Below are 22,800 nucleotides of genomic sequence, written 5' to 3'. Positions count from 1 at the left end.
TTGAATCCCCATTTTACAGATGAGGAAACTGAGGCTCAGAGAAGTTAAAGGATTTGTCCAAGCTCACACAGCAGGCAACTGACAAAGCTGGGATTAGAATCCAGGTCCTCTGACTCTGAGGCCTGGGCTCGTTCCACTAGCCACGCTGTATTTTCCAGGGCCCAAAGACCCTGGGCTGCCATCAGAGGGCTTTCATTCTGGTAAGTGCATGGACAAAAATTGCTCTTCCTCATTATTATAATGTACTCTCCCAAGCACTAAGTATAGTGTTTTGCACACAGTAAGTGCTCAATAAATATGACTGACTGTCTGAAAAAAAACACCAACCAATTCTAAAATTCCCTCGGCACGATTTTATTAACTGGCTTCATAAATTATTCTTTCCTTGAACCCATCCAGGGTCATCATTGGCCTTTCCAGACAAATTCCATTCCAACCCCATCCGCTGGGATACACGAGGAACAATTTAACACCAGTGCCCTCTCCCACATCGATTCCTGCTGGAGAGTTAGCGGGTGGGGTGAGCAGAGGTGAAGCTGGGACGGACGGTCATAGTTCCTCTCTGCTCCCCTCCCTGCAGGAAACTCTCCCTTTGCTCTTCTGAGGGAGGAAGAAGGGGAAAAAAAGGTAATTTATTTCCTTGTTTGAAGCTGCCACAGAGATTAGTGGGAGGAGATGACAAACCCTTCTGAAAAACGTTTCCTTTTATCTCACTTTAATCCTTAGAGATAAATTCCCTGGTAAGTTTTCGTTCCCCTGAGCAGAAGATAGGCCCTGATGTAGTTATTTAACCGGGTCTAGGAGATCGAACCATAAGGCTTCTTCTTCTTCCTCTATGAAAATTATTTCAGCGTCTGTCTCTTCCACTAGATTGCAAACTCCCAAGGGCAGGGTTCATGCTTACTAACTCTGATCCCCTCCCAAGCGCTTAATACAGTGCCCTGCACACAGTAGGTAGGGAAGCAGAGTGGCTTAGTGAATAAAGCACAGGCCTGGGAGCCAGAAGACCTGGATACTAATCCCAGCTCCACCACCTGCCTGCTGTGTAGCCTTGGGCAAGTCATTTCACTCCTCTGTACCTCAGTTTCCTCAAAATGAAAAATGGAGATTCGATACCTGTTCTCTCGCCTATTGAGATTATGAGCCCCTTGTAGGACAGGAACTGTATCTGACCTGACTATTTATATCTACCCCAGTGCTTCCCAGGGTCACACCTGGAGAATTTCCAGTACTCTACCAGTCTCAGCTACGGGACGGAGAGTCAAGCAGAGGCCTATCCATTCCATTCCTAGCTTGGGCAGTGGCTAGTGAGTGGAAGGCAATCTGCTACAAGTCAAAACTCACCCACGCTGGGCAGCAGCATCGTGGGAGAGAATCAAGGGCGGAGATTCGAGTTTACCGCACAGAGGGTGACCATGGTAAAGCACTTTTGTATTTTTACCAAGAAAACTCTATGGATACACTACCGAAACGATTGCAGATGTAGAGCGGGACATTCTGGGAGAGCTGTGTCGGTGGTATCGCTATGGGTCTGGAATGACTCGACAGCATAAGAAAAGACCCCAACGCTTAGAACAGTGTTTGACCCATAGTAAGCGCTTGACGAATACCGATCGATCATATTTATTGAGTGCTTACTCTGTGCAGAGCACTGTACTAAGCACTTGGGAGAGTACAACACAACAATATAATAAAAATATTCCCTACCCACAACAAGCTTGCAGTCTAGAGGGGGAGATAGACATTTAATATAAATGAATAAATTAGAGATACATAAGTCCTGTGGGGCTGAGGGAAGAGGTGAGTAAAGGGAGCAAGCCAGGGCAACACAGAAGGCAGTGGATGAAAAGGAAAAGAGGCTTAGTCAGGGAAGGCCTCTTGGAGGAGATGTGCCTTCAATAAGGCTTTGAAGGTGGGAAGAGTAATTGTCTGTCGGATACAAAAAAGGAGGGTGTTCCAGGCCAGAGGCAGTATGTGGGGGAGAGTTCAGCAGTTAGGTAAGACTAGATCAAGGTACAGTGAGTATGTTGGCATTGGAGGAGTGAAGTGTGTGGGCTGGGTTGTAGTAGGAGAGTAGAGGTAGGAGGGAACAAGGTGATTGAGGGTTTTATAGCTGATAATAAATGCAGAAGTGAATGGGCAACCACTGGAAGTTCTTGAGGGGTGGGGAAACATGGACAAAACATGGATAATTCTGTAGGAAAATTATCCGGTAGGGACTGGACCGGGGAGAGATGGGAGGCAGAGAAGTCAGCAAGGAGGCTGATACGATAATCAAAGTGGAATAGGATAAGTGCCTGGATTAACATGGGGTAGCTGTTTGGATGGAGAAAAAGGGCAGATTTTCGTGTTGTTGTGAAGGCTGAACCAACAGGATTTAGTGATGAGTTGAATATGTGGCTTGAATGAGAGAGAGGAGTCAAGGCTAAGGCCAAAGTTACCGACTTGTGAGACAGGAAGGTTGGTGGTGCTGTCTACAGTGATGGGGAAGACGGGGGAGAACAGGTGGTTTGGGTGGAAAGGTAAGGAGTTCTGTTTTAGGCATGTTAAGTTTGAGCTAATGGCGGGACATCCAAGTAGAGAGGTCTTGAAGGCAGGAGAAAATACAAGACTGCAGAGAAGGAGAGAGATCAGGGTTGGAGTTTTAGATTTTGAAATCAGTTACCTAGAGATGGTAGTTGAAGTCATGGGAGCTACTGAGTTCTCCAAGGGAGTGGGTATAGATGGAGAATAGAAGGGGACCCAGAACTGAACCTTGAGGGACACCCACAGCGAGGGGGTGGGAGGCAGAGGAGGAGCCCGCAAAAGAGACTGATTCTATTGGACTCTCCCATTAGCCTAGTATAGAGCTCTGCACTCAATAGGCGCTCAGTATTTATGATGGATTGATTGAGGGGCACCTCAGAAGAGAACTGAATCTGTGGCCCTTCTTCCAATGACAGATAACACTCAGAGTAGCCAGATAGTAACAGTTGCCTACTGCACTGTCCACATGGAAAGATACAGGACTACAATTCAGGACTGCAGAGTTCTAGTCCTGGCTCCATCACTTCCCTGCTGTGTGATCTTAAAAAAAAATCACTTAACCTCTCCCTGTTCCCAAGATTCCTCACCTGTAAGAAGGGGATAAAATACCTATTTTTCCTCCCTCTCATACTGTGAGCCAGGTGTGAAACAGAACGTGTGTCTAATATTTTAACAGTTTTCTTTATAAGTGTATACTATGCGTCAGGCCCTGAACTACGAACTGGAGTAGATAGAACAAAAATAATAATAATAATGGCATTTGTTAAGCACTGACTATGTTCCCAGCACTGTTCTAAGCGCTGGAGTAGATACAGGGTTATCAGGTTGTCCCATGTGGGGCTTACAGTCTTAATCCCCATTTTACAGATGAGGTGACTGAGGCACAGAAAAGTTAAGTGGCTTACCCAAAGTCACACAGCTGACAAGTGAAGGAGCCAGTATTAGAACTCATGACCTCTGACTCCCAAGCCAGTACTCTTGCCACCAAGTCATGCTGCTTCTCATAAGGTAGTCGGGTTGGACACAGTCCCTGTCCTAAATAGGGCTCACACTCTCGATCCCCATTTTAGAGATGAGGGAACAGAGACACAGAGAAGTTAAATGATTTGCCCAAGGTCACATGGCAGACAAGTGGCAGAACCAGCATTAGAACCCAGGTCCTCTGACTCCCAGGCCAGGACTCTTTCCACTAGGCCCCGCCACTTCTCTAAGAGAAGTTGAAGTGATTTGTCCAAGGTCACACAGCAGACAAGTGGTTCAGCAGAGATTAAAACTCAAGTCCTCTGCCACCCAGGCCCATGCTGCTTTTCATTATCCTCATCTATCCCAGGATTTGGCACATAGTAACTGCTTAATACGTAGCATTGTTATTATTACACTTTTTGGGGAGGGCAGGAGTATTTACTTATCCCGGGAGCATCCCCGGGGAAATTCCTCCAGCTCAGCTGCCTAACCTCTTCTCCGTTGTGCCTCTACCATCTCGTCTTTTGCCAGCAACCTCAGCAGGTTTCCTTTTCCTTGGATCTGAGAGTCTCACTCTGGGCCCTTTCTTTCCTCTTCACTGCAGTCTTCCTCATCCCTCTGCCCTCCTCCCTCCTGCCTCCATCCTCCCGCCCCCTTGCCACCAAGGCAGCCGCATCCCTGCCCAAACCTTAACTGCAGGGTGGCTATGTCTGCTCTCACGGCTGCTCAGACCTGCTGATGTTAGGTCTGTGTGCAGGGGGTGGGTGTCGGGAGGGAAGAGGAAAGCAGACAGCCCTTCCCTTTGTTTTCCAGGATAATGAAAGCATAGATGTCGATAGGATTCCCCTCCGCTAACTGGAGGACTCAGAGGCTCAGCAGGTTGCAGCCAGCACAGCCCCTGCTCACAGTGGGCATGCGAGGGGACAAAGAACCAGGAGTCCCTAAGCCTCTGAGGCAGGGGGACCTGCTTCCGTCCGGCTTCAGGCTGTAAGCAAGTGAGGAGATTGCCTCAAAGTGCACTTCCCCGGAGGTGGTATTTGTTAAGCACTTACTATAATAATTACGGTATTTGTTAAGCGCTTACTGTATGCTGAGCACTGTTCTAAGCACTGGGGTAGATATAGGGTAGTCAGATTGTCCCATGTGGGGCTCACATTTTTTAATCCCCATTTTTACATTTAATTTCTCTGAGGCCCAGAGAAGTTAAGTGACTTGCCCAAGGTCACACAGCAGACAAGTGGCGGAGCCGGGATTAGAACCCACGGCCTTTGACTCCCAAGCCCGGGCTCTTGCCACTAAGCCACGCCGTTTCTCTATGTGCCAGGCACTGTACTAAGCGCTGAGGTAGTTACAAGCAAATCATGATGGACGTAGTCCCTGTCCCGCATGGGGCTCACAGTCTTAATTCCCATTTTCCAGATGAGGTCAATGAGGAGAGAATGTACACCTCACCCCCGACAGCACTTTCCTACATATCTTTAAATTATGTGTCATAAATGATCTATTCATAATAATGTCTGTCTCCCCCACTAGACTGTAAACTCATTATGGGCAGGGAGCGTGTCTGCTAATTCAGTTGTATTGTACTTTCCCAAGGGCTTAAAACAGCGCTCTTCACGTAGTAAGCGCTCAATACATACCATTGATTAATTGATTGATTTGCTTGAGGATGAGGCTGGAGATAATGGTGGTGCTGGTGTTGATTTTTTTTACGGTATTTGTTAAATGATTACTATATGCCAGGCACCGTACTTAGCATCGAGGTAGATGCAAGCTAATCGGGTTGGACACCGACCCTATCCCACACTGGGCTCGCTGTCTTAATCCCCATTTTACAGGTGAAGTAACGGAGGCCGGGAGAAGTGAAATGACTTGCACAAGGTTACACAGCAGATGAGTGGCAGAGCTGGGATTAAAACCCAGGTCACGCTGACTCCGAGGCCCGTGCTCTATCCACCAGGCTGTGGTGTTTCTCATCTGAGATGGGGACAATGGAAACTCTTCTTGTTCCTCTTTGCCAGCCGACATTTATTATCTATAACTAACCAAGTTTCCATCCAAATATAGCTCAACTCTGCTGTCTTTTTTCCTCACCCTCCCACCTCTTTCCGTTATATAAAACACAGGCCCTGCCATTGTCTACCCTCTGGCATTCATTTTTAAAATAACTTTCATTTGCCTGGATATTCAAAACAGACTGCTACCGGCTGAGCAGAAGGCAGTTAGTTCTCTGACCAGAGTGTGGTTTTGCCAACAGCCCACCTGTGGATAGGTTTCCAAATAATGAGTGGAAAGGACTGAGGTCATTTCTGGTCAGTCGGGACTTCGATTTTAATGGCATTTTTTAAGCGCTTACTATTTGCCAGGTACTGTCCTAAGCACTAGGGGTTGATACAAGCTAATCAGGTTGGACACAGTCCCTGTCCCGTGCAGGGCTCACACTATTAACCCCCATTTTACAGATAAGTTAACCGAGGCATGGAGAAGTGAAGTGACTGGCTAAAGTCTGACAGCAGACACGTGGTGAAGCCGGAAATAGAACGCAGGGCTGTGCTCTATCCATTAGGCAAAGAATCCACTATCCAGCCTAGTGCTTAGAACAGTGCTCGACATATAGTAAGATCTTAAGAAGCAGTGTGACCTAATGGTTAGAGCACAGGCCTGGGAGTCAGAAGGACCTGGGTTCTAAGCCCGGCTCCATCACATGGCTGCTGTATGACCTTGGGCCAGTCACTTCACTTCTCCACACCTGAGTTACCTCATCTGTAAAATGGGATTAAGATTGTGAGCCCCTCTTGGCACATGGACTGCATTAGTTTATATCTACACCAGCACTTAGTACAGTGCCTGGAACGAAGTAAGCACTTAACAAATTCCACTAAACTCCCTCGCTCGCCCTCCAAAAAAAAAATGCCATTCTCATCATAATAATAACAAACAACAACAAAAAAAAAACCAGAGGAACTATTTGACTTCATCATTTAGCAGTCCCAGCCCCAGGAAACAAGACAAGAACAAACAATACCTGTTGTTTGAGAAAACAAACACCCATTAATATGCAACACAGTTTGAAAAATCACTCCAGGATTTGAGACTGGCTCTGATTAATCCAGTGGTATCTTTTAAATTACAGCCAAAGAAAGAAAGAAATGAAAAAAAAAAACCATAGCGGGAATCCCCACCTCCCGCTCTCCCCGACTTCTCCTAGAACAAGGAGTCCTGATCACAAATGGATGCTAGGCCCCCATCTCCTTGGTTGCTACTGGTAAATTTAAGCAGAGCGCTGGGGCGACGATGGGGATAACTCCCATTTTGGTGGATGACCCAGATAAATGGGTTTGAAGCCAGAATTATTCAGATGATTGCCTTCATTCTCCACGCCAGAGGCCTGGACACTCCAGTCAAATCGACACGGACAATTTCTCCAGATCATTGAGACCCCGAATGCCGTCGGGTAGTCTGGCAGTCTTGGAATCTCAAGAACTCATATGATGGAGAGAATTCAGGGGGAAACGTCACTGGGTCCAGAGATGGTTTGGATCATAGGCTAGTGCAGACCTCACTCTTCCCCCGTGCCTCACCAACCACTAGCCCGGTCCCCTGGGGCTGAGGCCAGTAAGGTAGGAAAGGTGAGGTCAATGCATTGTGTCGACCCCCTGGGGTCTCCGGGCGGAGGGGAAGCTGAGAATAGAATGATGGGGGCTGGAATGTTCCGGAACTCTGGAACAAAGCCATTTTCTGACTCAGAATAGGAGCAACGTGGCCTAGTGGAAAGAACACGGGCCTCAGAGACAGAGGATCTGGGTTCCAGTTCTGGCTCTGCCACTTGTCTGCTGTATGACCTTGGGCAAATCATTTAACTTCCCTGGGCCTAAGTTCCCTCATCTGTAAAATGGGGTTTCAATGCCTGTTCTCCTTAGACTGTGAGCCCCAGGTGGGATAGGAACTATGATTGAATTGATAAACTTATATCTATCCCACTTTTTAGAACAGTGATAGATCATAATCATATAACAGTAATAATAACTTTGGTATTTGTTTAGAGTTTTTTATGTGACACGCACTGTACTAAATGCTGGGGTAGACATAAGATTCTCAAGTCCCACATGGGGTTCACATTGCAAGTAGGAAGGAGTATAGGTTTTGAATCTCCACCCATTTACAGATGTCGGAACTGAGGCCCAGAGAAGTTGTGTACTTATCCGGGGTCTCACAGCAGGCAAGTGGCAGAGGTGGGATTAGAATCCAGATCTTGTGACTCCCAGACTTAAGCTATTTCCACTATGCCATGCTGCTTATTACGTTTGTTGAGTTCATAGCAAGTGCTTAGCAAATAAAATAATAATAATCATAACCAGACCATTGTTCTCTCTCCTGTTCTGTCTTCGTCTAACTCCTATTCCGATTAGCATCCTTTGGGCCTGAGCTACATCCATCACCTTCCGCAGTGCCCAGAAGAGAACAATCTCTACGTGATACCAACTCAGGTTCATGCCATCAGCCAGAATCCTTGGGAACTGGTGATGTTCGAGGTGAAGGGCACCGCCAGCCAGCCGGCCCACCGTTAAACCGTGTCTCCTGCTTCCTGTCTCCCAACGGAAAGACTTCCCGCTTGTCTCTGTCCCCTCTCTTCCCCTCTCGGCCCCCATTCTAGCTCCCCTCACCTCCCATCGATGAAATCAAGAAGCTATTTCCTGTAACAAGGCTGCAGGAGCTCTGCAGATGCGGGTGTTTTCCTTCCCATTACTGCGAACATGTCGGAGTCCCCCAGTCGAGTCATCTCTTCATGTGATGAAATATGTGTGTAATGTCACAGCAATAGTAAATATGGGATTTTTATCTCGACAGCAGCCGGGCACAACCCAGGGAGATTTTCTGACATCACACAAGGCTCCGCATTCTCCCCTCACTCAGGCTGGGTCTCTCCAACAGGTGCCCCGTCTCAGGAAAGACAAGCGCCCTTATCTCTGCCTTGAACTGCATCTTACAGCTAGATAGAAATCATTACAGTATGGATTAATAATAATGATTATGGTATTTATTAGGTTTTTGCCAAGCATTGAGATAGACACAAGATAATCAGATCAGACAGACAGGGACTCTCAATCTAAGAGCGAAGAGAAAGCTGGCATCTCATCCCTATCTCACAGATGAGGAAAGTGAGGCCGAGAGAGGATAATGGACTCGCCCCAGGTCACACAGCAGGCCAGTGGCGGAGCTGGGATTAGAACCCGCCACCTCCCGGCCTTTCTCCTCTCTCCCACTGAGCCATCCTGCCTCCTTCTGATAGCTCTCACACCCCAGAAGCATCTTTCCATCTCAGCTGGTGCCTGGCCTTCCAGACTTGGAAACTAGGAGGGAAGGCGAGGGAGGACAGTGAGCAGCAGGAGGTCACACGGGCGGCCTTTGGAACGGAACCGAGATTGGTGCAAGTGTTTTTGCCATGTACCTCATTCTCCCCCGTAACCTGCCTCTTTGGAGTAGAGAGATTTTTATGAGACAATTATTCAGTGTATCGGCGGAAAGGAAAATCTAATTGTGCCTTTGTTGCTCTAGAAACCAGTTTCCAATTTTCTGTATCTACAACTTGGCATCGCAACTGCTCTCCGTGCAGTCCATCAGCTCAGGCCGCTCATAAACTGTCCGGTCGACTCCATCTAGTCCGCGAGGGGTCCCCAGTGCTCGGGAGTTGGCAGGGAGAGGTCAGGGCACCCAGCTGGGCTCTGGCATCTGGATTTTTTTTTTATGGTATTTGTTAAACACTCACTATGTGCCAGGCATTGTATTGAGCTCTGGGGTAGATACAAGAAAATCTGGTTGGACACGGTCCCTGTCTCATGTGGGTCTCCAGTCAGAGTCTCCATTTTACAGATGAGGAAACTGAGGCCCGAGGTGGGAAGTGATTTGCCTAAGGTCACACGGCAGACAGCTGGTGGAGCCAGGATTGGAACCCAGGTTCTTCTGTCTCCCAGGTCCGTGCTCTGTCTGCTACGCCATGCTGCTTCTCATTTTGGTCCAGCAGACGGGTGTCTGGGGAGCGTTCCGGTCCCACAGCCTCCGTCTGGTCATCCCTGGCTGGGGCATCCATTCCGCGCTCGACTCTATCTTCCATCTATTTGTTTCGGAGCTGTGGGTCCTAATGGAAAGATAACTACACATCCTGGGTTCCCATCTCCACTCTGTCATGACCCAGCTTTGTGACTTTAAGTAAGCCACTTCCCGCCTCTGGGCCTCAGTTTCTCCATCTGTGAAATGGGGGTAAGAAACCTGTTCTCCTTCCCTCTTAGACTGGGAGCTCCTTGTAGGACAGGAACTTAATCATAATGATGATGATGGTGGCATTCGTTCAGTGCTTACTATGAGCCCAGCGCAGTGGAACATAGTGCTTAACAAATTCCATAATTATAATTATTATTATTATTAAACTCTGGGGTAGATTCAGTGTTGTCCTATCAGATACATTGGGGGTCCCATATGGAGCCTTTAGTCTAAAGGGGGGACAAGGGTTTCTGATCTGATAGTCTGGAACCTGTCCTAGTGCTCAGCATAATGTTCATCAGTCAGTCAGTCAATCAGTGGTAGCTATTGCTATTGGAGCAGCGTGGCTCAGTGGAAAGAGCCCGGGCTTTGGAGTCAGAGGTCATGAGTTCGAATCCCAGCTCTGCCACTTGTCAGCTGTGTGACTGTGGGCGAGTCACTTAACTTCTCTGTGCCTCAGTTACCTCATCTGTAAAATGGGGATTAAGAGTGTGAGCCCCACGTGGGACATCCTGATGCCCCTGTGTCTACCCCAGCGCTTAGAACAGTGTTCGGCACATAGTAAGCGCTTAACAAATACCAACATTATTATTGCGTGCAGAGCTTTGTACTAAACACTTGGGAGAGTACAATATAACAAGAGAGGTGCTTACTGGGTACTGCTCAACTTCCGTTTTCTTCTTCTTATGACCTGGCCTGTCCATCTGTGATGACTATTCATATCCCTTCTCCCTTCCTTTGGAGACCCGCACCCATGTCTCTCCACTCGTCTTCCCCCATTTGCCAGCAAACTCCTTGGGACAGATATGGCATCTTACGCTTCTCCTATCCGGCCCGGCCGAGGTGGGGCTCGGTGAGCGCTGCCTATATCGCAGCCGGCGGCACCTCCTTCACGTCATCCCAGGACTTCCATCCTGACCCGCCTCACTCCGAAGAGACGGAAGCAGCAATAGCAGCGCCATCACACCTCCCTCCCCCTCACTGGGAAACCCCAGGTGGGACAGGGATGGTGTCTGACCTCAGAGAAACAATGTAGCCTCGTGGAAAGAGCTCGGGGCCTGGGAATCAGATCAGATTCTAATCCCAATTCCTCCAATTGCTCGCTGTGTGACCTTTAGCAAGTCACTTGACTTCTCTGGGCCTCGGTTTCTTCACGTGTCAAAGGGGGCTTCAGTAGCTGTTGTGCCAACAGATTTAAGAAGACATTAAAAAAAGGATATGTGCATAAGCACTGCGAGGGTGGGGTGAGTACCAAAGTGCTTAAGGGGTGAGGGACTCAATCGGTGGTATTTATTGGGCTCTTTCTGAGTGCAGAGCACCGTACCGTGCTCTTGGGAGAGTACAATACAACGCATCTGCTAGACACGCTTCCCGCCCAAAATGAACTTCCAGTCTAGAGGGAGAGACAGACATTAATATAAATACACTTTATAAGTGATGCAGGAGGAAGGAAAAATAGGAAGGGGAGATGAGAGGTTAGTCAGAGAAGGCTTCCTGGAGGAAACTTGATTTTAGTAGGGCTTTGAAGATGAGGAGAGCTGAGAGAGAGAAGGAGTTCCAGGTGAGAGGGAAGGAGCAACTCTTATATTGGACTCTCTCAAGTGCTTAGTACAGTAAGCTGCACACAATAAGCATTCAACGCACACCATTGATTAAACAATGATCGCCAGCGAGAGAGAATGAGGCGCCACGAGTAGGGGCCTCTTGGAGCAAAGTTTCCAGAGGATAACGCAACATCTCCATCCCTCTTACCTACCAGCTAGCTGCACTCCGTGAGGAAAATAAGTTCCGCCTTGCTTGGCTAATGACTCAGAGACAGCTGTATTGTTGACGCCATGTGAGCAGAGCTGCCATCCGTGACACTTTTGCTGGTTATTTAAAGGATTTTGTTGTTTGGTTTTTTTGTCTAAAATATCAACTTGTTTTTCTTCATCTCAATCTCAAGAACAAAAATTTAAGGCAGGGTAAGGAGAGGGGAGGGAGAGGAGTTGTAGGCTCTAGTATATTGACAGGTCCTGGTTGTGCTCTTCAATCAATCAATCAATCAATCAATCAATCAACTAGCAGTATTTATTGAGAGTCTACCAGGTGCCAAAGACTGTACTAAGCACATGGGTGAGTTCAGTAGAGGTAAAAGACACAACCTGTCCTTCCTGCTTGTGTAGGGAATAGAAACAGTGTGGCTTAGTGGATAGAGCACTGGTCTGGGAGTCAGTACAACCTGGTTCTAATCCTGGCTCTGCCACCTATCTGCTGTGTGACCTTGGGCAAGTCACTTAACTTCTCTGGGCCTCAGTTACCTCATCTGTAAAATGGGGATTAAGAGTGTGAACCCCACATGGGACAGGAACTGTGTCCAACATGATTAACTTGTATCTACCCAAGTGCTCAGAACTGTGCTTGGCACACAGTAAGTACTTAACAAGTATCCTAATTATTATTATTATTATCATTATTATTCTCCCAGGATTTTAAGGTATAAGACTGCATCCTAGCCAGCTCTGGCAGGCTAGTATTTTGACATTAAATGCTTTTCGAGGACATTTCAGTTTCCTTTTAATAGGCGACCAGTAAACGTATTTTGCAAGGGTACCGGGTCTATGAATAGCGGCCCGCAGACTTCATTAAACTTCCAAGCAGTACTATAAAAACCCGATTAATAAGGTCATCGGCACGCTCCTTGCCAAAGTCGCCGCACAGCCAAGTTCTTCTACATCGGAGCCCTCCGCACCTGTTGATTCACGGCCCCTCCTCCCGGCAAGAAAGAGACGACCTTAGAGGAGATGAATGACTTTGACTGTCTAAATAGTCTGTTGTGCTGCCATTATGACATTTGCAATCAATGGAGATCTGATGAGCAAATCAAGGACTAGACTCATTGACTCAGAGTTCAGGGACCTCTTCCTTACTGAGTCTTCCTTTCTCTCAAAGGCTATAATTTCCCTTCTTCCTTATCCTTGGATCTGCTCTTTCCCGTTCTTCAAGGACGGGTTTTTGTTCCTGTTTTACTCTTGGCTGACTCAGTGAATGATCTCCTCTCTGTCCCTTCCCTCTGTTAGCCCCCAATTCAGGTGAGCGGCCTCAAAGAGGCATTTCAGGTTGGCTGAGCCGAGAGAGCCTTAATAGAAATGGTTAGGTGTCGAGTCGCTGAGCTGAGCGTCAGGCTGGTGGATCAATCAATTGATGGTATTTATTAAGCACTTACTATGTGCAGAGCACTGTACTAAGCATTCGAGAGAGTGCGAAACCACAGAATTAGCAGACACGTTCCCTGCCCATAATGAGCTTATAGTCTAGAGGATACAAGGTATTGATCTGGTGATCTTAGAGGATAAAAGAGACCCTGAGGGGTATATGGCACTGTGGAGGACATTTGTCCCCGAAGGGGAAGCCAGTCTCATGTGCCCATCTTACAAATGAGGAAAATGAGGTCCAGAGAGAAAAAGGGACTGGTCACTGAGCAGGCCGGTGGCAGAGCTAGATTTAGAACATAGGTCTCCTGACTGATGGGAGGAGCAGATTGGTCCATTTGGATTTGGTGAAAAGCCTGGCTGCTGGGGTAACTGTGTCAGCTGTCCTGTGAGGAGTGGCACTTCATTCAGCCGGGCACTTTTGGAGGAGCTCTGAGACAGACGCAGACCAGCCGCCCTTCCTTTGTCCCGGGGGTGGGGTCGGGGCCATGACAGCTGACACCAGTCTTGACCCTGCCGTCTCCCTGGGCCCGGCCAAACTGGGGAGGGGAGAGGGCTTCATGAGAGAAGGGTATTGGGAGAGATGGTTTTGGGGTCAGAGCTGTTCATTCTGATTCTGGGGCTCTGGGAAGTGAACCTGGGGTGATTTTTTTAAATGGTATTTGTTAAGCACTTACTGTGTGCCAGGCACTGTACTAACAGCTGGGGTAGATAAAAGATAATCAGGTTGGACAAGTCCATGTCCTGCGTGGGACTCACACTATTAATCCCTATTTTACAGATTAATAACTGAGGCCCAGAGAAGTGAAGTGACTTGTCCAAGGTCACACAGCAGACGAGTGGCAGAGTAGCGGTTAGAAGCCGGGTCCTCTCACTCCCAGGCCCAGACTCTAGCCACTAGGCAACACTGTCTCTCAGTTTTCAGCTCAGGCCCAGTAAAACCCAACCCTCTCCAACAGAATTCCCTCCTCCTCCTCCTTCTTCTCCTTCTCTTTCTCTTCTACCTTCTCCACCTCCTCCTTCTGCTCCTCTTCCTCCTCCTCCTCCTCCTCCTCCTCTACCTATTCATTTTCCTCCTCTTCCTTCTCCACCTCCTCCTTCTCTTGTTTCTTCTCCTTCTCTTCTTCCTTCTTCCTCCTCCTTTTCCTCCTCCTTTCCCTTCTCTTCCTCCTTCTTTCCCTTCTCCTTTTCCTCCTTCTTCTCTTCCTCTTCTTCTCCTTCTCTTTCTTCTCAGTGCTTAGAATAGTGCTTGGGACATAATAAGAGCTTAACAAATACCATCATCATCCTCTTCCTCGTTCTCCTCCCCATGTCCCCTTTCCTCTTCAGCAACAACAGCAGCAGCAGCAGCAGCAGCTGCATCACTGGCATTTATAGAGCGCCTCCTGGACACAGACCACTGTTCTAAGCACTCCTGAGAATGCACCAGAAAGTAAAAGACACAGTCCCTGCCCTCAAGGATTTTACAATCTAACCAGTTGACAAATTAAGACCTAATCAACACCTGATGTGGAACAAACACTTGTCCAGCCCCAGAAAGGGCAAATGACCCATTCTTTGAGACCCTAACAAGTCAAATTAAGGTCAGGGAGAAAATCAGCAACAACAAAGCTCAAACCTCGTAGCCCCTGTCCTCGATTCGAGCGCTGCCGTGCTGGGTACCAAGAGAGAAGGCGTCCCCAGCAAAAGACAGGGAGGAATCGAGGGCAGGGGGCAGCCCAAGCCACCCCAATCAATCTGTCCAGCCTCCAGCCAGCTCCGACATCCCCAGCCCCATATGACGCTACCCCTTTTAAAATTTCCTTTCGGAAAAGCGGCATCGAAAGGTTTCAAAGCAGAAATGTCACAACGCCTGAGGTCCCAGTAGGATCCACGGAACATTTCGAGACTTAGGCTAGCCTTTATCATCCAAAAAAAGCATTATGGGTATCTCTTACGACGGGAATCTGATGCTCCAGGATGAAGGAATCTCTGGTCATTTCCTTCCAAGGATAATGCTCTACGGCTTAGTGCGGGGAAGATTTTCAGCTCTAATTGGATCGCAGATGAACCTGCAGATGATGTGGCAATCGAGGGGAGGCCCAGGGCCTAGAACAAGGCTGACCAATCTCGGAGTCTTGGACATTGTAGGTTTATGCAACGGCCTTCCCCGCCAAAGAGATGGCTAGAGCATATCAGTTCCAGGTCAGGTCTGGTGGACTCTTAGTTGTCCACTGTCATAGAGAGGAACAGAAGCGTGGATAATGGCCAAACCGCATCTCATACAAAAGAGAGGGGTGCCGTCTCAGAACCCAACTGGGAAGTCAAGGGAAGGGACTCTGCGTCCTGTGACTAGTGAGCCTCTGTTGTGGCCAGCGAACCGGAGCTGTGAACTAGCCTCAGCGGAGAAGGTTGGAGGCCAGGAAGGCACATAGCTTTATTGGATTAAAAAAAAAAAAGGAAGGGGATAATCTACTCCCAGATAATTGAGATTATCCTGGAGTGTGACGATCACTGGCTGAAGCACTGCAATACGTAGAAGCAGCATGGCGTAGTGAAAAGAGCACGGGCCTGGGAATCAGAAGGTCATGGGTTCTAATCCAAGCCCCGTCACTTGTCTGTTTTATGACCTTGGGCAAGTCACTTCAAATCTCTGTACCTTAGTTACCTCACCTGTAAAATGGGGATTGAGACCGTGAGCCCCACGTGGGACAGGGTCCACGCCCAACCTGATTTGCTTATATCCACCCCAGCACTTAGTAAAGTGTCTGGCACACGGTAAGTGCTTAATTCCACAATTATAATTATTATTATTAAATGTGCCTTGGAGTTGGGGGCAGGGAGAGGGTGGTAGAAGATGCAATTGCGAGTTGCAATCAATCAGTCAATCAGTTGCAAATGCGGAGTGCTTCAAGTCGGGTAACTCCTGGATGGCGGGTGGACCCTGAACAGGCCCCAGTCTTGGGGGGGCCCGGCTCTGCCTTTCGGGCTCCCCGGCCTCCTGCATCCTCAGCGGTGGGAGCTCAGCCCGGTGGGAGCCGCGTGACTGAAGCTCCCTGGCGGGACGCCCAGGTTCCGTTCCCTGCCTCCATTTGGACACCCAGCTCTGTTGGCAGAGCTTTCCCAGGGGCTGGAGCGTGGCCACTCCAGGATTATGGGGCGGGAATGGAATCTGACTCGGAAGCCCTGCAGGCTCATTCATCACCCAGGCAGGGCCGCCCCACAGCTCAGCATTTTCTCCGGACGGATCAAGAACAGGGCGCGCTCGCTTATGCTCCACAGCCTCCCCACGGCCACCAGTGACCCAGAGAGGGCAGTGACCTTGGGGCAGAGACGACCCTGTTCCGAAAGGCCTCTACAGAAGCGGGTCCCACCACCTCCAAATAGGGAACGAAGAAGGGATACTCAACCCTGGGAAAAGCCCCTATCAATAATTGATTTGAATATCATTCTCCTACTCTAGACTGGAAGCTCCTTGAAGGCAGGGATTGTGTCTACTTCCTCTATGTACCGTATTTTCCGAAGCGCCTAGTGTAATGCTCCGCACCCAGCAAGTGCTTGATAAATACTATTGTTTGATTGACTGATTGATTGATTGACTTTTTGGCAGAGATTTTTCTGGCCCACTCTCTCTACCTGGAGTCAAAGGGACTCAGAAGCCAGGGAGTGACTGAAGATTTGGGATTACGTGGCAAACCTTCATCCTTAACGTGACTGTGTGGTCATTTCCCAATTTCCCAGTCATAGCCCCCTGCTCTGGTCTGGGCTCAGCCCATATCTGTAATTTATTGATTTATATTAATATGACCTCTGAATTGTAAATTCACTGTGGGCAGGGAATGTATCTACAACTTTGTTGTGCCATACTCACCCAAGCACTTAGTACAATGCTTTGCACACAGTAAGCACTCAATAAATATGATTGAATTGAATGAATAATTGTTTGATTAACTGATTGAAGAAGGCCAATACAGTAGCTGGGTTGGACAGGACTGGTACAACTCCATGCGCCCTCTAGATGCTCAATAAATAGTGATGATGATGATGATGATGATGATGACGGTGATGATGTCACTGAAAGACTCATGAGAACCCGAAGACACTCCAGCCACCAGCTCATCCCCAGCTCACTCTCAGAACTTCGCTCCTGCCACTCCTGACCCTCACTCCCGCCCTTTCTCAGGCCGAGAATTCTCGACACTGTCAAATCCAATGGACCACAGTTCTACCCATCTTCAAAGCCTTCCTAAATTCTAATCGCCTCCAATCAATCAATAAGTCAATCAGTGGCATTTACTGAGCACCTACACAGCAGAGCATTGTACTAAACATTTGGGAAGGTCCCTTACAACAGAGTTGGTAAATGTGATCCCTACCCACAAGTGGCTTCCAATCTTCCTCCAGGAAGCCTTCCCCAATTCATTCACAATTCCCTAGTGACCTGAGTCCAACATCCACCATATGCACTGTGCATCCAATACCTATTCTTCACACTTCACACCTGGATATATTTATTTGTTCATTCAATCATTTATTTGGCTATTAAATCCTGATATGTTTGCCCAGTTTCCAGTTGAATCCTGGTTCTTTCTTTTACTCTATCTGTAAATAAATTCTTTCTGATTCCTCCATTAGATTATAAATCAATGAGGCAATGGCATTTATTGAGGCTTTTATTAGGTACACAGCTCTGGACTAAGTGCATAGGAGAGTATAGTACAACAGAGTGGGTAGACATGTTCCCTTCCCACAGTGAGCTACAGTCTAAACCTCTTGAGGGAGGGGAGCATGTGTTTTGCTTCCACTGAATTCCCCCCATGTTTAGTACAATGTGCTTAATAAACACCACTGATTGATTCGACTGACCGGCGTTTACACCATAAACTGTCGATGAATTAATCGAAGGTATTTACTGAGCACTGACTGTGTGCAGAGCACTGTACTAAGTGGTTGGGTTGCCAACTGACTAGGTTGGCACCTGGAGATCAGCATCCCAGGAAGTATCACCTATCATTCCTGGGTGGGGGCGTTTGGGTGGTGGGGGTCCCCGATTACAAGAGTTGGGGGAGGGTGAGCAGGTGGCTGCAGAAATGGCTCTAAGGACTAATTTAATGATAATAATAATAATTGTGGTGTTTGTTGAGCACTTACTATTGCCAGACACTGTACTAAGTGCTGGATACAAGCAAATAGAGTTGGACACAGGTTCTGTCCCACACGAGCTCCCGGTCTCAATCCTCATTTTACAGTTGAGGTAACTGGGGCCCAGAGAAGTGAAGTGACTTACCCAAGGTGGTACAGGAGACGTGGCAGAGCCAGGATTAGAACCCACGACCGTCTGATTCCCAGGAGATGCTCTAGCCACCACGCTAAGCTGCTTCTTCAATTTCTACCCTCTTTCCTTTTCCTTCCCTCCCCGGCCTGTACAATTAATCCACTGACGTTGCTTAGTGAGCGTGCACTGTGTGGAAAGCACCGTACTAAGTGCCTGGGAGAGTACAATACAGAGATGAGGCTTACGTTTCCTGCCCACACTGAGCTGAAAGCCTAGAGGATGAGCTTAAATCCAGAAAGCTGGTGATCCTGCCGCACACCTTAATAAGATGATGGTCTGCGGCTTGCTGGTAACTCAGGGATCAAACTCATGGGACCTTGACTGAGGCTTTAGCTCACTCTTCCAGCAGACAGAGAAACACAGCCCCTACCTCTTCTTAAATCACCCCTAAAATATGTGGAGTTTCTTTGGTTTGGTTTTTTTTTTTTTTGCGGGATTTGTTAAGCGGCTACTATGGGCCGGGTACCATATTGAGCGCTGGGGTAGATACAAGATGATCAGGTTGGACATAATCCATGTCCCACATGGGGCTCACACTCTTAATTCCATTTAACAGATAAGGTAACTGAGGCACAGAGAAGATAACAGACAAGTGGAGGAGCTGGAATTAGAACCTAGGACTGTGGTCTATCCACTAAACCACGCTGCATTTAGTAGGCGCCTGGAACTGGTATAAGCCCTAGGGTTGGTACAAGACAGTCAGATTGGACACAGTCCCTGTCCCACATGGGGCACACAGTCACAGTGAAGCAGCTTGGCCTAGAGGAAAGAGCTTAGGACTGGTAGTCAGAAGCCCTGGGTTCTAATCCCTGCCCTGCCATTTGACTGCCGTGTGATCTTGGGCAAATCATTTGACTTCTCTGTGCCTCAGTTTCTTCATCCGTAAAATGAGGGTTCAGTTCTACTCCCTCCAAGTTAGACTATGAGCCCCATGAGGGACAGGGACTCTATCCAACCTGATCATCTTGAATCTACCCCAGCACTTAATATAGTACTTGATATAGTAAGTGCTTTAATAAATATGATAGTAGTAATAATAATAATAATAATAACAAACGGGTCTTGAAGCACCATTTTTCAGATGAAAAAACAAGCACAGAGAAGTTCAGAGAGTCGCCTAAGGTCACAAAGAAGGCAAGTGGTGGAGCCAAGGTTAGAACCCAGGTCCCCTGATTGCCAGGACCTTGCTCTATCCACTGAACCATACTGTTTCAAGAGCTAAAAGTTCTTCAGGGAAAGAAATTCCTAGCCCACATTCCCCATTAGAGCATCAGCTCCCCGAGGGCAGCCCCAGGCTTAAATCTTGTTCGGTCCCTCCCCAGAGCCCCTGACAGAGGCCCCATCCATCGGGAGCTCTGCACAGAGAGGACACCCACTACACCCTGGGGTCTCAGTGTTGGCCAAACCCTCCCTTAGAGCTGGCTACAGACCCCCGTCTCCAGTTCCTTCCCATCCCAGCAGCCCTGACCTTCTTGCCCTGCCCTGTGCTGTGGTTCTGTGATTTTGAGGAAATCCACCGGGAAGGGATTTTGCCAAGATGGTGGGGGGAAGCAAGCAGAGCGAATGGCTCATCGGGAGCCCCAGGAACACCGGGCCCTCGCAGCTGGCTCCCGCTGGTCAGTGCCGGCTTTCAGGAGTGAAGCAATGCACCAGTCAGTCAGTCAGTCAGTCAAGTCAGTCAACTGTATTTATTAAGTGCTTACTGTGTGCAGAGTACTATACTAAGCACTTGGGAGAATAGAATACAACAATATAAAGACAGATTCCTTGCCCACAACGAGCACCAGTGCTCCTCGGGTGGCCTGCTTTACCCCTGGCACTTTGGCACTTGGGTAGCACGGTCCTCCCCTTCCCTCCTTCCCTCCCCCACTTCTCACGAGGGTCCACCAGGTCAGCCTTCTTAGACCGATTCTTATCATTCTGAGGAGTCTCATAGCCTAGTGGCTATAACCCGGGCCTGGGAGTGAGAGGACCTGGGTTCTAATCCCGACTCTTCCTCTTGTCCGCTTTGTGACCTTGGGCAAATCACTTTACTTCTCTGGGCCTGTTACCTCATTTGTAAAATGGGGATTACGACTGTGAGCACCACCGGGACACGGACTGTGTCCAACCTGATTAGCTCATATCTACCCCAGTACTTAGTATAGTGCCTGGCATAGTGTGAGGGCTTAACAAATACCATTAAAAATAAATATCCCAAACATGAGAAGCAGCATGGTCTAGCAGAAAGAGCATGGGCCTAGAAGTCACTTGACCTGGGTTCTTAAACTGGCTCTGCCTTTTGCCTGCTGTGTGACCTTGGGCGAATCACTTCATTTGTCTGGGCCTCAGTTTCCTCATCTGTAAAACGGGGAGTCAATCCTGTTCTCTCTCCCGGTTAATGTACGGGACGGGGACTGTGTCTAACCCCATTACTTTGAATCTATCCCAGTGCTTGGCACCTAGAAAGGGCTTAACCAGTGTCCTACTTATTTATAGTATCATTATTATTAACGATTTCCTTTTGAAACACTAACTGTTGGACACATTAAAATGCACGCATACATATCCACACACACGAAACCCAGGTCTCGGGAGAAAGGGGTTGAATTTTATCATGAAAATGTCTTCACACCTGAAGCACAAGCAACTTCAGACACACATCATTTCTCCTGCAAGGGACAGGCACATCACTGCCACTTAGCGGGTTCTGGACCGTAGAGGAGTTCCTCAGCTGGCACATTTACATTTTGTCTTGGGAAAAGGCATGCTTCATTAGGACAGGAAGGTTTTAATTCTCATTAACTCGATGGTTTTGATTGGTTTCTGCCCTCCACCAGGAGTCCCGGTTGGGCCGCACCCTGCCAAATGGTGGCAGAAGTAAAAATAGCCATGCATCTCCCCAGCCACTTTTTGCCAACTCTCCAAGGTTCACCCTTAAAGGACAATTAGCCCTCAGGACAGAGTTAGGAGTCCCGGGAGTTTTGGGTGGGGGGGGCAGTTTGCCGGCCTTGCAAGTGGCCCCTTGCAAATGGATTCTTGCTTCAAATCAACTCAAACAGGTCAACTGGCCGTTGACAATCAAATCCCTCGCAATGCTGTGTTCGCCGCCTGGACCGATTTCATGTCTAGAGAAGAGAGACCAGTCTGGAAAAGAGCAAACCCGAACACAACCAATGGGAACCGGAGCTGCCCCCTAGCCGAATCCATCAGTCAATCAGTCAGGCGGTCAGTCAATCGTATTTATTGAGCACCTGCTGTGTGCCGAGCACTGTACTAAGCCCTTGGGAGAGTACAGTAAAGCAATATAACAGACACATTACAACCATATGGATTGAGTACCCTTACTTCGTGCGGCCCATTCTACTCAGCACTGCCCAAGAGAGGTAAAAGGCAGGGTTCCTGCCCTTGAGTTTACAATCTGGGGCGGAAGGGGGGTGGGGGGACGGGGACAAAAGAGCCAGTGTTTTTACACGTAGGAAAGAAAAAGAAGGGAAAGACGGGTGGGTGACTAGAACAGGCCTAAACAGAAGGGTTCCATCTGTAGATGGATTCGCACAAATCGACTCTCTCAGGAGACCACTGACTCATTCGGATCTTCTCAGGGCTCAAGGGGTGGGGAGGGGGAGAAGTGAGAGAGCTGGAATTTCTATCGTGCAGGTCTCCTTCACCCAGTTAGTTGTACGACCGGAGGGAAGAGGAAAGGGGGGTTAACAGAGAGAAAGCCCTTCGGATCAGGCTAGGACCTGGGCTGGAAGGACGAGGAGAGAAGAGAGACGGTGTCTGGCTGGGCATTATCCGGGCAGAGATTAGTGTGCGAGGCGCAGTGTACAGCTGCTGCCGGGGGAAGGGGGGATGATGGGGACAGCTCGGACAACCCTGTTTCCCCCAAACTCGGCGGGAGCTGGGGAGCCTACGGCCCGCAGATGGAGTGCGTGTGCGGGATGTGAGTGCGGGTCCTTGGAAGCTCCATCGTCTCAGCTCTGGTGCCCCTGCATGGGGAATATTGGACATTGCTACTCCGGATCCCACGGAAAGAGTCAGGACAAAGTCCTGAAGGGGAGTGGGCTTGGCTGGGAGGAGGTGGGGGGGTCTATCCCTGGCAGCCCCTCCCCTCCGGTACCCCCTTTCTCCTCCTGACCCCCGGGAGAAAACTCTCTCTCTCTAGTTCCTCTAGTTCCCAAGGTGGACAGGACAGCTAGACGGGAAGATGGACGTTATCTCCCTCCCCATCAGGGTCCTCGGGCGGGGGGGGGGGGTGACCCCAGCGTCCCCCCAACCTCAACCACTTCCCCCAAACAGTGCGAGCTGAGACCCTCGGGGTGTGGCAATTCTCAAGTCGGAGAGAGACAGGCCAGAGGCCGCCGAGAGACCGAGACCGAGCCAGAGAGAGTGGCAGCGAGAGAATTCCCGAGGCAGAGACAGAGAAGCAGAGAGCGATACGGAGCCAGAGAGAGAGATACCGGGACAGAGGCGGAGGCCGAGACAGAGATACAGAGAGCGAGAGATAAGGAAAAGGAGAGGCGAAGAAAGGAGAGAGAACGAGTGTGCGAGAGAGAAAGGGAGGAA

General features: G+C 48.7%; 1 non-coding gene across 1 annotated transcript; it reads left to right on the top strand.

Moving 5' to 3' along the window:
- The first annotated feature begins 1,196 nt into the window (after positions 1-1,196).
- On the top strand, positions 1,197-1,334 carry LOC114817624. Its single transcript, XR_003765486.1, has one exon. It is a non-coding gene; the product is annotated as a small nucleolar RNA SNORA7 (small nucleolar RNA).
- The last annotated feature ends 21,466 nt before the right edge of the window (positions 1,335-22,800 follow it).

Source organism: Ornithorhynchus anatinus, chromosome 16 (genome assembly GCF_004115215.2).
Source record: "Ornithorhynchus anatinus isolate Pmale09 chromosome 16, mOrnAna1.pri.v4, whole genome shotgun sequence".
NCBI lineage: Eukaryota > Metazoa > Chordata > Mammalia > Monotremata > Ornithorhynchidae > Ornithorhynchus > Ornithorhynchus anatinus.
The sequence above is the reverse complement of the archived record's forward strand: the minus strand, read 5'-3'. Positions and strand labels throughout refer to the sequence as shown.